The 18599-nt window shown below is 43.1% G+C and overlaps 1 protein-coding gene and 1 pseudogene across 1 annotated transcript in view; both read left to right on the plus strand.

Moving 5' to 3' along the window:
• LOC124722674 (protein tipE) overlaps nt 1–18599 on the plus strand; it is a 512209-nt gene that overhangs the window by 45928 nt on the left and 447682 nt on the right. The window lies entirely within an intron of this gene.
• On the plus strand, nt 18271–18388 carry LOC124723819 (annotated as a pseudogene).

Consider the following 18599-nt stretch of genomic DNA (forward strand, 5'->3'; position numbering starts at 1 on the left):
TCCCTAAATGGAAATTCTTAACGTGAAAACCTTAAAGACCTCAATGATCGCGGACGATTAATAAAATGTCGTTTCAACGGTAGGCGAGTAACGGTACGGTACGCGGGTTTCTTTGGAGTGTATAGCGTTACATAAACTATCCGCACGATAAGAAGGCGTCATTTGATGTTAGGTAACTATTCACCAGCCACAGAACACAGGCTGGGAAAAGGGCAGATTCTAAAGGTACCTGTGGCGATTGTAATTCTCTCGAGGTGCAACACGTGTTATATTTTAAATAATATGGTCTAGCAGACCCCTAAACCATGCATCCACAATCTAGAACGAACGTGTTGTTAAACTAGAGCAGAGAGGCTGGGACACATCTCCATGTCCTATCACTAATTAATTTTAAAGTATTCAGTGCATTTAAAGACCGTGCTTTCAAGTCTCTAAGGTGTGGCAACCAGATAGGCTTGGACTCGAATGTGAAGCCCACAATATCCGACGTTTATTTAAAATTCAGAATATAATCCCTCATTCTCAGATGAGGAAAGTTAGAAACGGAACATAAACGGCTGAAAATATCTCTGTTAATCCTGTAAATCCTCTCCCTTTAAGCCAATTTCGACCTTAGGCATTTATATTCTGAAATGCTCTAAGGAAAACGTCACGTCAGAGAATGGCCAAATATTGAAGTCGTACACTTTTCTAAGTCTTGCGAGTAACACTGCAACCATCAAATTTTTTAGACACCTCAGTCCCTTTTACAGTCTTCGCTGCGTGTATTTTCTATGCAGGAACATCGATACGAATCTAATATCAAGAGGCAATCACGTAATATTGAAAATATTTGAAGGAGAATGCGCTTGCGTACACCTGCAATGTCGAAAAATTTAATTTTAAAAGCAAATTGGGAGCTGGTAAGGCAAACAATGCCGTTTACACGGCAGCGACATTCGCTGGAAAACATGTTTGTTATGAAATCGTATTTGACAAACAAGCAGCCTGGTCAATGCGAGGATGTGTTTTTCCGGGTGCGCCATCGGGTCAGGAGGATGTCTTGCTTTGATGACTTCTGCGACTCAGTACACAAAGGCACGAGCATCGTCTTTACGTCCTTCCTTCTCACAATTCCAGCGTCTGCATGAGAGAGAATTTCTAGAAGGGGATGATATTCTTATTCGCTGTCGTGTTTACATGTTACAACCTGAATGAGACGGCTCAAATATCGGTTTTCCTATCGTCAGTTGTTTTCCACAAGTAGCCTTTCGTTTCCGATTTCTAATTTAGTTAGCACTATGGCAGCTTCTCTTCAGTCAAATATCGGAGACAAACAACTTAATGCTCAGTCCAATATTTCTACTTCCCTTTCTCTGCACGAAAAGCCACGCCGTCTAATTAGCCGGAAAAATTAAGAACGAGAAGCAACCTTACAACCGAAGCACCTTTCAAAATCGGTTGTGCCTTTATATGGGAGTGAAAATAGATTGTAGAAGAGGAAGTCCGTCATCTTGAAACTCATTTCCAGAATCGATAGTGCAGCTCTTACATGACCAATTCAGTTTACGATATCCAGTTCCCCAAAACCGGGTATCATAAACCAATTTGTTCTTGCACGCGTAGTATTGTATTTCCTCATTACTATAGTTAATTTTCAACTATTCGACATTATTTATAACTGAAAGTTGTGGTACAATAGAGGAATGAAATATAATTAAAGCTGCTACTACAGCAACGATTTTGAGCAACACGGTGTCGGTATCAGACGTCATGATGCCACGAAATGGAGGAAGAGAGTAAACTTTTTCGTTAGAAATTCTGTATAAGACCTTACAAAATGTAGAATGTCCAACAATGAAATAATTCGCTTCTGTTAAAAGTCATCCTGGAATAACTTGCAATGAAAAGCTTGATGAACTGTCACAGGAAGCAATAAATAACGCATAATTTCTTGTCCAGCAGATGGAACATCTCGGTCTTAATTGCAGAGATGTGGTAATGGGTTTGAAAGAAATATTTTTAATGCTGCACATCAGCAAAACATGTCAATTAATATTCCGGATTTAGGCGTTTCTAACACCAATCAAAGACATGCATTTGGCATTTATCGTAAGCCTACGGAAACTGATGTCATTATTTCTCAGGACTCTTGCCACCCAGAGCAGCAAAAGAAAGCTTTTTTTTTTTTTTTTTTTCAAGCAATGATCAGCGGATTACGTAAATTACTTTTTAATGATACAGAAACCGGCCGTTGTGGCCGAGCGGTTCTCGGTGCTTCAGTCCGGAACCGCGCTGCTGCCATGGTCGCAGGTTCTAATCCTGCCTCGGGCATGGACGTGTGTGATGTCCTTAGGTTAGTTAAGTTTAAGTAGTTCTAAGTCTCTGGGACTGATGACCTCAGATGTTAAGTCCCATGGCGCTCAGAGCCACTTGAACCATTTGATACAGAAACTAACAAACAACAGAATATAGTGTGCCAAATTGCCTCCAAAAACGGCTGTCATGTCTCCACAGTTGACAAGATATATAATTCTACACTTGAATTTCTTCAAAACTGAGGCAACATAGCTAGTGACGATGTGGCCGAAAAGATAAAGTTAATCCTGTTTCCCTTTTATGGAAACGTTTCTCATAAACTCAGTTCATTGCTTTGCAGACTGACTTAGAACACGGTAACATACTAGGTTAGCTACTTGCACACAACATCAAAACTAGAATCAACAAACATACTAGTGAAGGCATTTATAAAATCTGCTACACTGATTGCGACGCCTTCTGTATTGACCAAACAGGCAGAAACTTTAAAATAGGTTCAAAGAGCAAACAGAAGTGGGGAGGAATAATGCAGAAGCCAGATCTATATTTGTTTCTCAATTAATTTCAAAAATGGTTCAAATGGCTCTAAGCACTACGGGACTTAACATCTGAGGTCATCAGTTCCCTAGACTAAAAACTACTTAAATCTAACTAACCTAAGGACATCACACACATCCATGCCCGAGACAGGATTCGAAGCTGCAACCGTAGCAGCAGTACGGTTCCGGACTAATTTCAAAACGACGCAGTGTCACCACTACTGCCATAACTTCACAATTTTACATATAGCTGAGAAAGGTACCCATATGGCCTTTTTTGAGAAAGGTGAAGTGTACAGTCACGTGCACCACAATATAAGTGATGTTCTTGACGAAAAAAAAAAAACGCTTGAAAAATATTGTTTGCTTAGATGCCTTTCATAATGGGTTTGGTGTATTGAAATGTAATTAATTTTAACGCTGTTGCGTTTAGTACACTAGGCTCATTTATTCTAAACAGCAGACCATGCTCAGTTCCCTATGGCTACATGTCAAATTAACATCGTGTTTGCATGCAAAGATATATTTTGCTGATTCCTTTCGTTTACTATCGTTGGTTCACAAATCGACTTTTCGTTCATCATAGGGTTTCTGATGGTCGTCTGCTTTGCTTTCTCGTTTCATAGTAATACTTTTTGCCAACTTTTTTGTTATGTATCCATGTCAGTCATTTAATTCAAATTTGTTTTGTATTTTATTTAACTGTAAAATCATTTTATCAGCTTTAATCTTAGGTCTTGCTTCTGCCTACTTACCTACTTGTAACTTGCCTCTCCTCTGTTTAAACTCCAGGACTGGCACGGCTCAGCACTTGTCCTCTGCCCTCTCAGGACACCTGACAATTAATTTCAAGACACATATGTTGATTTCCTAGATCGTAACCGATTGCTTACAATCTTTATGTTGTTATAGTGTTTTTATGATGTAGACAAGTTGTCTTTCAACTTACATCCATTTTAATAACACAGGAGTTCACACTACATTATATTTATTTGTTTGATGAAGTATGTGGACGAACTGTCGTGAACATTTATAAAAGCAATAAAGCAATTATGATTTTAATTGTTGTTGACGAAGCCTACCATTTGACCAATTCTGTTGTACTCTGTTGTTTGATACTATGTCGATGATAACAGATAAAGGCCTTGGCGGATGAAACCGATCGTGATTTTGAATAAACAGAAAAGTGCAACTGTTTCGGACATTTTCTTCTGAATAACAAATCAGTTACAGCTAAATCTGAAGCTTCCACACAAATAATTTTATGGCCGTCTGGCGTGAAGAATTGTGTATGAATGGCGAGAAGAATGAATACACCAGAAGTCAATACGGCAATTTCTTACGCTATTGTGAGAACTACTTCCTCGTTTAAAGGCTGCAACTTCTCAAGGAGAACCAATACTACTATTTTCATAACGGTATGAGACATAAAAATTTCTTACTTCATTCCTTGAACGCTTCACTACAATAAAGACTGTTTTACCAGAGGCCACTGATGTGGCCCGTTAAGATCATAGACCAGAATCTAGAAACTTCGTGACTTTTTTTCCTGGTTAAAGACAGCTAGATTAGCTAATTGAGTAGACTAGTAATAAAAATTTTTAAGTGAGTGAGCGCGACCAAGCATTATAATCAAAATTATATTCTCACTGTGTACCTGAAACAAGGTACATCTGTCCAATCTTTTATTCATTATGTTTTCTCCTTAAAGCAGATGTTTCGAGTAGTAGATCTGATGCTAAATTATTTAGAATTGATATGAATATTTGATATACAAGTAAACGATTAAATACTGCTCATTAAACTGCCCATTAGTATTACCTGTTGTATAGCGTAACGCGCAGCACGCTAATGTGCGAGTCAGGGAAGTGAGTAAGTCCTGTATCGGAACCGCGAGGCGTATTAACGTACAGAGGCTCGTACACCGGCCAGCATGAGTGTGATTTTTAGACAGTTTTCCACCTTCATTTAGGCAAGTGCTGGGCTGGTCCCAAACTTTCACCACAAAGGATACGATACGCAAACATTTAAAATACGATGCCATACAGAAAAATGTTTACGATTGACAAACCGATGGCGCAAGAACTTTCCTCGCTCAAGTAACATTGACAACTGTGGAGTCAGGAAGAGCATCTGGCCAAACTGTTACATAAAAATAATAATTTAAATAACTGCTAAATCCGGAAAAAGGGGACCCCGTATTATACGGCACAAACGCTTGACAAATGAAAGAAAGTTTCAATTGCCCATGAATTGCAGGAAGCTCAAACAAATGTTCAAGTGTGTGTGGATTCCTAAGGGACCAAACTGCTGTGATCATCGGTCCCTAGACATACACACTACTTAAACTAACTTGAGCTAAGAACAAAACACACACCCATGCGCGATGGAGGACTCAAACCTCTGTCGAGAGGGAACGCGATGTCCGTAAAAAAAGACTGTTGTGTGACTAGGGCCTCCCGTCGGGTAGACCGTTCACCAGGTGCAAGTCTTTCGATTTGACGCCACTTAGGTGACTTGCGCGTCGGTGGGGATGAAATGATGATGATGAGGACATCACAACACCCAGTCCTTGAGCGGAGAAAATCACCGACTCAGCCGGGAATCGAACCCGGGCCCTTAGGATTAACATTCTGTCGCGCTGACCACTCAGCTACCGGGAGCGGACGTGCAGTCCGTGATGTGGCGCCATAAACCGCACGGCTGCTCCGCGCGGCAAGCAGGAAGTCCCAATAGGAATAGTCAGTATTCAGGGATGTGATAGAAACTATCATTCGAAGCAAAAAAGTCAAGTAACCATGGGCTCTAAAACGCGTACCTTAAGAGCTATGACCACGACTTCGGCAGAAAAGATATATTTCACATTAGTGAAGATGATCAAGTGCTTATAGCTCTTAAGGTAATCATTTGAAAGTCCATGTTTACCAGATATTTTTGCTTCGAATAATCATTCCTGTCATAACCCTGAATACCGACCATTCCTCCTGGGACACCCGATATTTCTACGCTAATGAAAGTTATCGTAATTAATGCATCAAAATTTGAAAATAATGACAAGTTTCGCAGTTACAAGACGTGGAGAAAAGAATTACCTCAATTACTCCAGACTTAAGCTGTCAGTGGTTCTTCGGTTATTTCGCCAAAAATATACGAAGGCTTGCTGAAAAGTAATGCCTCCTATTTTTTTATGAGAAAACTTTTACATACAAACGTTAGTAGCATTTTGAATCTTTATTATTCATATCTACGTATTTGCATCCCTCTGCCGCGTGTAACATGGCGGTGTGTAACATAACTGCGTCGTTGCGTGTCGAGTTTCGAATTCGGAGAGTTCGTCCACGCATGGAGCAAGCTATCCTTCAGCGTGACAATGTCAGACTACACATGAACGCTGCGACATCTGCAACAATTCGACGTTTTGGGTTGACTGCCATCAATCATCCTCGATACAGTCCCGACTGGGTCCCATCTAATTTTCATGTTTTTCCAGAACTTATAGAACGCATTCGAGAACTTCACTTTAATAATGATGAAGCGTTGCAAGCATATGTGTGGGTGTGGCTCTATTAATAAAGTCTAACATGCGTCAGTGACGGTATCAACAAAATGGTCTCTCGTTGACAGAAATGTGTTCATCGTCAAGGTGACTATGGTGAGAAATAACCATACGTAGTCCAGTAAGCTAACCATTGCGTCACCTCACTCGATGGGATCTAACAAAATACAACGTGACAATCAAAACGAATCTCTGAGAATCACGGTAGGGTCCTTCACCCAGAACAAGACTAAATAGTGTTTTTGCTAGTTAAGAGAAATGCACAGTGTGGAACAAACTTACGAATGAGCATATCTTACAATGATTTCAAAATTATCCGGCTTCGATTCATGGTACTATTAAGCATCAACATAGAGATAGTTATATGAACATCCACATTTCGTGCTATCATCTTATGAGCAGCAGGAAGCGCAACACGAGTGGTGTCCATAATAAATGGTCTCCGACAGGAACTGGACAGCTACCGGCTTGAAAGTTATCCGCATAATACCTCTGATCCTTTTATAGTCACTAAGTGTGTAAGCAATTTGTGTCAGATGACACCACAATGAAAGTATGTTATTCCTACTATCAGTAAGTTCATTGCTCAGAGCCGACAGCCGGCGGGAGACATCAGTAGAAAGGCGCATAATAACCAGTCTGTCTGATACGCTATAAAATTCATATCGCGTGATTGAGATTCTTTATTCATTCTTACTCAGCAGCAGCTTGTGGCTTCTGATGTCACATGAAGCTTGTATGCACACGAGTACGATCAAAATGTTGGTGAGCGGCGGTTTACTCCGTGCTAATTGTAAACTGATAGTTCGGTAAAGTGGTAAAGTGATCAGTTCCCTCCAGAAGACAAAATTGATGTCATTGAGTTCAAATTTGACAATGAAAAAGAACTGTGGCCAAAGCTCAAACGATTTTTAATCCGATTTCATTACGAGTTTTTGTTTTGTTCTAAATCCAGTCATGCTTCACAAAAACCTTTCCAACCAGGTAATTAATTTCTGTCAGCTATGATCACCAGCAGACCTAAAAAATAAGATGGTAGCTTGATGTAAAATGTCGCCAAATTACATAAAATATAGAATTAGAAATCATTGTATGACAGCATTTCCGTACCTGAGTGAATATAGTACATTACATAATCCGTGTCATTGAAGAAACAGATCGTACAGTCACATTAATCTTCCACTCTTCGTCACAAAATGTAAAAAAATTTCCGAAAACCATGGCAACCATTACGGCAGTTATATCGACAGTTTAAAGTGTGGTATACTGCCGTGCAGCGAAGAGTGAAGTGCTTTCACTATGACACGCTACATGTCGCTGCCACACGTCAGTTCACATTACTTCAAAGAAATACTCCATTTAATTAATTTTACCAAATCTTTCCCACATAATTTAGTGCATATAAATCAGAAAACGCGGATTACTGTGCTTATATGTTATGTAATAAAATTTAGTAGGGAAAGAAGCTTTAGAAGCTTTATTAAAAATACTAGCTGCGTTAAAGGAATACATAGCATCATTATGTAACGCAATCGATCGGTGATACAAAACTCAAGCTTTCTAATGAAACAGACCATCAGAATCCTTCCTCCAAGCGTCCACGTTGCGCCCATTCAATCCATCTGCCAAACTTGATCCTATACACTGGATCTCAGCCACATGTATAGAAACCAACAAATGTCACTCAGCGCTAGTGTGCCACGTGTGGAGGCAGGACCCTCAAACCAGATTGGGATTTTGACGACCTGCCACGTAAATCGTACAGAACTGGCGGAACAAAACATTTCAGACACACTTTCGTTCAGATTCGACACGAAAAGGCCTCAAGAGGTGACACAGAAGACGCCAAGTAATCCACCCCTTTCTTTAGGGCGTCGATTAAAACACATTCCACGTTCGAAAACGACAGTTTTCAGTGCCATGTGCAACAGAACATTGGTCTTGACATCCTTTGACATTGATGACATCCCCCAGAAGATTCAATCCATCACTAAGGACATCATGGGGTTGCAACCCTCTCGAACGAGATGTGACTAATTTGGAGAGTAGAGCGACCGCAATTCTTTTCTGATACACAGAGTGGAACTACTAGGAACCGTTCAAAGCTGAAGGAGCAAAGTGTGTTTACGGTTCTTCAGGCCACCTATTTCGCGCCTCCCTGTGGTATTATATCGACACGTTCATCAATAAAATTGCAAAGGATCCTTCTAAAACCCTCCTCAGCTTGGCAGTACCCATGGCGCCACCCGCTCACCTTCGATGAGCGCTATAAAAAGTCCCTGTACAGACATATGAACTCAGCGACGACTACTTGCCGCCGGGATATGCAACACTTTTGACACCTCAGAGTTTACATCCAGCCAGCAGCCGGAAACGCAGCGATATAGCGACACTCAGCTGAGGTTGTGTCGATAGGGTTCACTATCCCTCTGGCACATAATCGTCGGTGAATGCATATCTCTATACAGGGATATTTATCAAATGTCCTTCAATGTTGCGTAAGTGGGACCATTTGCTCTTTTGTTTATGTGCCAGTGAATGTAGCACTGCTCCGTGACCATGCCATAGGAAGGCACGAAACAGGACGGTCGAAAACGAATGAACACCCACTACTGCTTCGGATCACGTTCAGATTTCGTTAACGGTTTTTAGCGGGCCCTAGTGGCTCCACCTTGAATACAAGAACAAAAACTGCGGTCGCGCTCCACTCCAAAGGGGTCAGGACATGTCTACATAAAATGTTTCTTAGTGTAAGATCCCTTGTAATGTTATTTTTAGCAACGTATTTTATCATAGCCATGTTCGCAGGTTTAGTAAACAAGACACAGTAAGGTTTTATCACTTTATGGTTTTTATATATACTAACAGTTCGAAATGAGTGAAACATGCCCGTTAAGCTGATTATAGAATCTGTAACCTATGACTGCCACAGAAAATAGAGAAGGTTATTTGTTTCATACATGGAAATTAGCGCCAGTAATTTTTTTTGTCTTAATGCTTGCAGTTTGTATCGCGTCAGGTGAAACTGACCCTTTAAATCGAGCGGATTGACGGAAAGCCTGGGAGCTTCGTGACCATTTCATTCTGTCAACCCGGTAGTCACGCATATGCTGTTTCATCTCAAATCTGCATAAAAGGCGTCATTTGATGTGTTTAGAGCAGCTGGAAACACTGAGAGAAACAATGAAAAAAATGGGGGATACAGTGAGTGTTGTCCTAACGATTATTGATTGTAATAGTGACGAGAGGAATCCAGGACAGTTGTAGGACACTTATCTCTTCACGCCAATCCTTCTCCTGTACGTTACTTACTGGCCCGTGAAGAATTAAAAATGTTTGAGAAATTCATGATATAGCACCTAGAGCATGCTTCATAGTCCAATCTGACTTAAAAAGCATGTAAGCTGTCCTATTACATCCTCGTAAAATTTTCCGTCTGTTTGAACTCAATAAAACAGGCATCCCCTTAATGAATAGCGTAGTAACAATCCGATAATTTATTAAAGTGTGTGGGTGGAGTGGCCTGATGTCATATCATTTTTCGTTAAGGAAAGAAACGACTAACTTTCTTTTTTTTTAGTTTTTCCATGAATAACGCTATGATAATGGAATTATTCCAGGTGACAAGCACACTGTGATGTGACATAGATACAAACTAAATCGCCTAGTAGCTGAATGATCTTCTGTGCCCCCAGTAGCTATTTTAGTTACAGACCAGTTTCAATAGTGCCTTTAGAGAACTAGGGTCGAGCTCCCGATGATAAGATATACAGAAAAGAAGGCAGATCGTGGCTAACATCAGACATGCAGTGCATGCTGTAAGCAACACACAGACGGACGAGCTATGTATGTGTTAACGTTGGCATCACAAAAGAGGTTCTCCCATTGAAGTTAGTACGAATTCTTATCAATACTGTAGTTTGTCAGAATGAACATCTGAAGCCAGCATACAAATATTAACAAAATACAATTATAAGTGTTGTAAAGTCTTTTAAGGAGCTCTCCGCAAAGATTTGCCTCGATCTTCCCTTCGATCAGCAATATTTCTGCTCGCGTTTGTCCGGATCCCATTAGTATCATGAGAATGTGCAATAGATGGCTTCAGGAGAACCATACCCAAAGCTGTGTATGATCTCAGCTAGTCCACGCGACTAGCGCCAGAAAGGATAGACATATTGTTCGCTCGGCAGCGCAGGATAATACAGTCACGTCAGATACTTTGTGTCAGGAAATGGGCTTGTTTGCACCAAGAAAAGTATCCACACGAACATTCTGACATTGTCTGGACCACCATGGACTGTGAGCATGGCGACCATTTTTGTGAGTTCCCTTGATGTGGCAGCAGAGAGAATTGCACCGCCAGTGGTATGCCCAGTGCCGACGGGAATGACACTACGTCGTCTTTTCAGATGAGCCCCGGTCCTGTGTACAGCACCATAATGGACACATCCATGTATGGAGGCTCCGAGGAGAACGAACGTTGGCTGACTGCATTCGTCAATGTCATACGGCTCCAGCACTTCCCCACATGCTATGCGGCGTCAATGGGTACATAATACTTCTCGATCGCGTAGTCAGTAGTTGAGACAGCGGAAGTTACATTTCAGATGTGTTAAGACGGGTAGCCGTACTCTATCTTGGAAGTCTCCATGAAATTATCATTCAACAAGATAACAAAAGACTGCATGTTACCCGTTGTGTCATGACCGATCTCTATAATGTTGCTCTGGCCGTCACATTCTCTCGATCTCGCACTCATTGAAAATATCTGATGATGGGCTACTACGAGACTCGCACAACACCAGTCAGTAGCTACGACGACTGATGGATTCTATCTTAGAACTGAGGCACCATAGAATGACGTACAGGTACGTCATCCAAGCCTAGTTCTCTCGGCATCCATTCGAGTTAGAGCCGTTGTGACTGCCAGGGTGGCAGCTTTACGTACTACGGTTCGCTCCCATATAGTCACAAATTATTTAAAAAATTGTTCTGAAACCACAAAATCTGGACTGTGGAGCATTGGAAGAAATGCACGAAGTCGGATGACTCTTATTTCACACCAGTTACAGCTCCTGGCCGACTTTACGTCCCAAGAGTGCCGTATTGTGCTATTCCATTGGTCCCATGGTTACTCAGCAAGGTCGCATAAGTGCCAACTTTCACATGATCATTTTGGCTAATCATGTCCACCCCATGGCTTAATGTTGGTCCTCCAGTGGTGATGCTCTGTTCCAAGACGACAGGGCCCCTTGTTCACACAACTCACATCGTCCAGGACTAGTTTTGTGAGCACGAGAATGAATTGTCGCATCTCCCCTGGAGACGCGTCACTAGATCATAATATTATTGAGCACTCATGGTTTACATTCGAGAGGAGGGTGCGCGATCGTTAGTCGCCTCCATCATCGTCACCTGAATTTTCAACTATTTTTTAAGAAGAATCATGTAAGAATCCCTTGAAAACCATACAGAACCTGTATTTATCCATTTAGAGACTAATCCAAGATATTTTGAATTCCAACGGTTTTCCTACATCGTATTAGGCATGATAAGTGATATGGTTTCGTTGTTTCGTTATAAATGTCTACCCCCTGTACTTGTGAGACATAAACACCCTTTACAGCCACAGAACACACCAGGTGATGGGACGTCAGCAGCGGGCTAGTGTTGCAGCTGACACTCACTGAAGGATACGGCAAACTCCTCCTGCTATCGGAAAGCCGCTCTCGGGTCTGCATACGAGAAATCGACGACCGGGGCTAGCAGGCGACTTTTTGTCGTTGTCAGGCACCAGTGCTCGCAGCTAGCCAGCTCCCACTGCAAGCTTCACTCCTGTTGCCTCAAAGACGTTGAGAAACGGTCCATTTGAGGCATAGACAATGCGAGTCTCACCTAGGTGGTGCCATACCACGTAATGCGAAATGTGCTTCCTCTGGGTCATGTGAAGGTATCGGTCCATAGTGTGACGATATGTTAACGAGTAATTCTAGGGACTGAGATCAGGACAGGGGGCACAGTGGATGACTCGTAATGGAGTGCTTTGAAGACGATACATGTGCATGGAGGAGGTGGATCTGTGCTTTCGCCTTGAGTGTATAAATGTGCTTCAGAGTCTCTTCCGGACTTTTTAATTTATTCCTTTACTTTAGACCACCGTAACGCGAATAACAATATGTAGGAGACGATCAGTGCAACCTCAAGTAGATGCTTGACTGAGTATTTGGAACTAGTAATGGCACTGAATAATAAACTGATTGAAATATCTCCCCAACTGAGTGACTGAGAGCTGTTTCACAATAATCTATTTTGAAATACACTATCTGATCAAAAGTATCCGGAAATTACTACATAATGCTAAGTAAAGGCCTAGGTGCCACGAGACGCAGAACAGCCTGTATTAAAGCAGCCACGGAGCAGAATTGATCGGCCAGGAGAGCTCGTTGACCCCTAAAGGACTAGTCATTGGATGTCACCTGAGCGACAAATCCATCAGGGACATTTCAACCCTTCTAGAAACGTTCATTTTTGTTATTAGATTACATGGGTGCAAACTATTCGTTTCGGTAGGTTATGTCGCGAATGGAGAGAAAGATAGAAAGGATTTAGAAGACATTGTGAGACCGTCCACTCCTGCTTTCATAGTCTCGTATTTTGTCGCAAATGTATGATAGATAGTGGAGCCCAAGCAAAGGCTGACGGAATATTTGCGGTATGGATGATAGCACACAAGGACTCTCAGTGCACGAACGGCTGAAGGAGAGAGTGAACTGGGTCAGCGACAATACCGACCAGGAAGAATCAGCTTCTGACGAGAGCTCTCCCTGCGCTGAATAAAGCCTTGAAGTGTCTAGAAGTGGCGTCGCGAAACAACAAAGGAAGACACCTCCCCCGACGGTGGGGGATGTCGAGAGAAGTGGCACTTTGTTCGTTGCCCAAGGCTGTGTATATTCTATTCTTATTAATTTACATTCAGTGTAGCGACTGACTTGCTCAACCTAAATATTATTGATCAGGGTTCCATAAGCAGTAACAGTGAAGGATAATGTAAGTATATTACTCAAAAACATTCATATAAACAGTTCATGTAACACGCAAAGATGTTAACAGTGAAGACCATATGGAAAAATGGAAGTTAGTAGTGCATCTTTCATTCACAGTTAGACATTACAGTTATTAACTTAGTATTAAGAAAACAGTCTTAATCGCGTTTTTTATTTATTTAGTGCCGACATGTTTCAGCCCATCGCAGGTGCCATCTTCAGGGCGAGCATATGGTCGACTGCAGGTGGCGTCATGTCTACCAAGGTGTGCCACACCTTTGTAGACGTGACTTCACCAGCAGTCGACCATATGTTTGCCCTAAAGATGGCACCTGCGAAGTATCAGCTACGTCCATTATTTCCCCACTAAATATTGTCTTGTAGTTATTGTGGAATGTAAAGCTAGAGTTTGTTTAATGTTGCGTCGATACTCGTCTCACTGAAGACTGAAAACAAGCACGAAAACAGTAATGAACTTCGAGGTGTATCACAAATTAGCGAACCTGAAATCTTGACTAATACGCGTCTCCAGAGCATGCAGCTGTCTTCTCTTATTCCTTACGACGTTATATAACCTAATATCAAAATATTTATCTCTAACTTGTTGTAATAAAGAAACCCAATAACATGAACTTCAGAAGTCACTGATTATCTATTCTTTAATGTAACTTTATACAAACAGAGATGTTGAGGGAAAATAGCAACGTTAGTAGTAAAAGCATTCTCATTTTCAAGAGCTCTTGCAAGAGATCGCTGTTATGAAGGGATCAGTTACTTTCCTTTTTCCATTTTAAATCGCCGCTTATCTTGCGAAGGGTTCTGTGAAATGCAGCGGAAACCTAGTAGCAGCATTCGGCCTATTGAAAGCCAATACAGGAAGACATAAATGTTTATTTTCATACCAATGTCTTACTAGATATCTCACAATATGTTGTTATTTTAAATTGCTGTGCAGATCCTTACTGACATGATACAGACTTCACAGTCGTCTGTCGCCCTTGTAGATACTAAGAGCTCCGTAGCAAATCGAAAAAGTCTTGCTCACGGGTTATATCACTAATGAATCTTCAACACTATTTCTTTAGTATTATCAACACGATATTGTACAGATGATCAATGCATTTATAGAGAACAGCTTATTCAGTCTCAGTCCCTTAATGGGAGTAGATTAAGAGATGAAGCAAAAAGTTGATTAAGAGATGAAACAAAAATTATGACAAGTGCAGAACTTGTATTGTCTAGGCAATCTTTCTTCTTGTACACAGTTCTTGATCTGCACCGAGGGCAATGAACATGTATGTTTTATAAAGAGGGGAGGCGAAATAAAAATAATCAACACTGTCCGCGTAAGCATACTGTGACAAAAATCATCAGTGAAATAGCAGCCTTAGTAGTTTTTTAGAAACTGTAACCACACAACCAGCAGCGAGTAGCTGCGTAAAACTGAAGTATCGTCTCGTTATTCCATAGAGGATACATGGAATCTTGTGTTGCCGTTTGGAATAGCGACTGACACACACAATTCGCATTTAACCTAATATTTTGAGGAGTCTGCAAAGTGAATACGTAGACGTACTGAAAGCGATATAATGATGTAACATCACAAACAGAAGAATATATTAATTTAAGAATCGGAATTCGCACTATTCCACAAGCTTAATGTATAGTTTTGACGGATCTGCAGAAGCAACGTAGCACTGAGAACTGATGTCATGCAAAAATTCGGCAAATACTGGCGCTATTATGACGAGACGTTTTTAAATTCACGTGGAGCGGAGTGGAGGGACAAGAGGACGCAGCTGGTTAGTTCTAGGAGTAATTCCCCTGAAAGCCACCGCCACAACCTCAAGCACTTATAACTCCAGCCTTGTCGTATTTTTAATCCGATTATTTTTTTTCACATCCCTCACTCCAAACAAATTGAAGCATATAAAAGGGATCGATTTGATGTACTTCGCTATTGCTTTTATAGCCTTCAGTGCACACGGAAGTCATCTGCCAACACCAGGGCAATGTGATAGATACCACACACGCTGGCTGACAAAAAACGTAAACCGATAAAGCGCCCTGATTATACGGTGGGATATCAATGTACACTCCTGGAAATTGAAATAAGAACACCGTGAATTCATTGTCCCAGGAAGGGGAAACTTTATTGACACATTCCTGGGGTCAGATACATCACATGATCACACTGACAGAACCACAGGCACATAGACACAGGCAACAGAGCATGCACAATGTCGGCACTAGTACAGTGTATATCCACCTTTCGCAGCAATGCAGGCTGCTATTCTCCCATGGAGACGATCGTAGAGATGCTGGATGTAGTCCTGTGGAACGGCTTGCCATGCCATTTCCACCTGGCGCCTCAGTTGGACCGGCGTTCGTGCTGGACGTGCAGACCGCGTGAGACGACGCTTCATCCAGTCCCAAACATGCTCAATGGGGGACAGATCCGGAGATCTTGCTGGCCAGGGTAGTTGACTTACACCTTCTAGAGCACGTTGGGTGGCACGGGATACATGCGGACGTGCATTGTCCTGTTGGAACAGCAAGTTCCCTTGCCGGTCTAGGAATGGTAGAACGATGGGTTCGATGACGGTTTGGATGTACCGTGCACTATTCAGTGTCCCCTCGACGATCACCAGTGGTGTATGGCCAGTGTAGGAGATCGCTCCCCACACCATGATGCCGGGTGTTGGCCCTGTGTGCCTCGGTCGTATGCAGTCCTGATTGTGGCGCTCACCTGCACGGCGCCAAACGCGCATACGACCATCATTGGCACCAAGGCAGAAGCGACTCTCATCGCTGAAGACGACACGTCTCCATTCGTCCCTCCATTCACGCCTGTCGCGACACCACTGGAGGTGGGCTGCACGATGTTGGGGCGTGAGCGGAAGACGGCCTAACGGTGTGCGGGACCGTAGCCCAGCTTCATGGAGACGGTTGCGAATGGTCCTCGCCGATACCCCAGGAGCAACAGTGTCCCTAATTTGCTGGGAAGTGGCGGTGCGGTCCCCTACGGCACTGCGTAGGATCCTACGGTCTTGGCGTGCATCCGTGCGTCGCTGCGGTCCGGTCCCAGGTCGACGGGCACGTGCACCTTCCGCCGACCACTGGCGACAACACCGATGTACTGTGGAGACCTCACGCCCCACGTGTTGAGCAATTCGGCGGTACGTCCACCCGGCCTCCCGCATGCCCACTATACGCCCTCGCTCAAAGTCCGTCAACTGCACATACGGTTCACGTCCACGCTGTCGCGGCATGCTACCAGTGTTAAAGACTGCGATGGAGCTCCGTATGCCACGGCAAACTGGCTGACACTGACGGCGGCGGTGCACAAATGCTGCGCAGCTAGCGCCATTCGACGGCCAACACCGCGGTTCCTGGTGTGTCCGCTGTGCGTGTGATCATTGCTTGTACAGCTCTCTCGCAGTGTCCGGAGCAAGTATGGTGGGTCTGACACACCGGTGTCAACGTGTTCTTTTTTCCATTTCCAGGAGTGTAATTTCATGCACACACACACCATCTGCACGTATGTAAATGAACAGAGTTGCAATCGTCCGTGACAGGCAGAAAAGCAACCAGTGTGCATTAGTGTTGTTCCTGGGCCGGCCGCTGTGGCTGAGCTGTTCTAGGAGCGTCAGTCCGGAACTACACGGCTGCTACGGTCGCAGGTTCGAATCCTGCCTCGGGCATGGATGTGTGTGATGTCCTTAGGTTAGTTAGGTTTAAGTAGTTATAAGTCTAGGGGACTGATGACCTCAGATGTTAAGTCCCATAGTGCTTAGAGCATCATACTGTGAAGGACATGCAGATTCCGCGTACTCGTGTGAGACAGCGTACGCAGCAACTGACAGAGTTGTAAAAGGATCTCATTTTACAGGTGTCGGACACAAATATAGAAACGACGCAAGAAGTGAGTGCTTGAACATAAATGCAGATGTTAGCGGAGCCATAAGGCTGCTCTGCAGTTTTTAACCCCGAGCGGCAACTGTGCAGTGTCCTCAATACGTTACAAGTGTCCGTCGTGGTCAGAGCAGTTTTCTGCGTAGTTTTGAGTGCATTATTTCAGTGCTAAGTGGGTTCTAACGAAGGCAAATTCTTCGTGTTCGTATGGTAGCTTCTTCTGTAGCTAAGGTGGCCGAAGTGTTTGGTGTCTCAGAAGGAACTGTATTTGTACAACATACATTGAAAGCGGAGAAACATAATCCGCTAAGTCACAATGCGGACGAAAGTGTGTGTTGAGTAATCGTTACAGACGGTCATCGAAGAGGAAATCAGAGGAAGACAGCTGCAGAACTCACTGAATTATTGAATATCGCACTCGTAAATCCTGTCAGCACCGAAAGAACGCGAAGAGAGCTCCATATGCTGGACTTCCAAAACCACACATCAGTGACGCAAATGCCCGTAACAAGAAAACGTAGTTACTAAAACATGAAATTTGGACTGTGGATAATGGAAATATGTCATTTGGTCAGATGTGTCTTGTTGTACACTAATTACAAGTTCTGGCTGAGTTTGCGTCCCAAGAGTGAAACATGGCGGGGGTTTGCTGATAATTTCGGCAGGCATATCGTGGTACTTATTGAGCCCCATAGTTAGTCCCCAAGGCCGCATTATTACCAAAGATTAAGTGACAGTTTTGGCTGATGGGGTCCAGCCCATGGTATAATGTTTGTGCCTCGACGGTGAAGACAACAAGGACCCTTGTTCACACAGCTCGCATCCAGGACTGGTTTTTTGAACTCAAGGATGAATTGTCCCATGTCCCCTGAACACCACAATCACAAGATCTCAATATTAGTGAGCCTTTGTGCTCTGAGGCAACGGCCTTGCCACAGTGGATACATCGGCTTCCGTCAGATCACCGAAGTTAAGCGCTGTCGGGCGTGGACGGAACTTGGATGGGTGACCACCCGGGCCGCCATGGGCTGTTGCCATTTTTCGGGGTGCACTCAGCCTCGTGATACCAATTGAGTAGCTACTCGACCGAATAGTAACGGCTCCGGTCAAAGAAAACCATCATAATGACCGGGAGAGTAGCGTGCTGACCACACACCACTCCTATTCGCGTCCTCAGCTGAGGATGATACGGCGGTTGGATGGTCCCGATGGGCCACTTGTGGCCTGAAGACGGAGTGCTTTTTTTTG

The sequence above is a fragment of the Schistocerca piceifrons genome, chromosome X (assembly GCF_021461385.2).
Source record: "Schistocerca piceifrons isolate TAMUIC-IGC-003096 chromosome X, iqSchPice1.1, whole genome shotgun sequence".
Classification (NCBI taxonomy): domain Eukaryota; kingdom Metazoa; phylum Arthropoda; class Insecta; order Orthoptera; family Acrididae; genus Schistocerca; species Schistocerca piceifrons.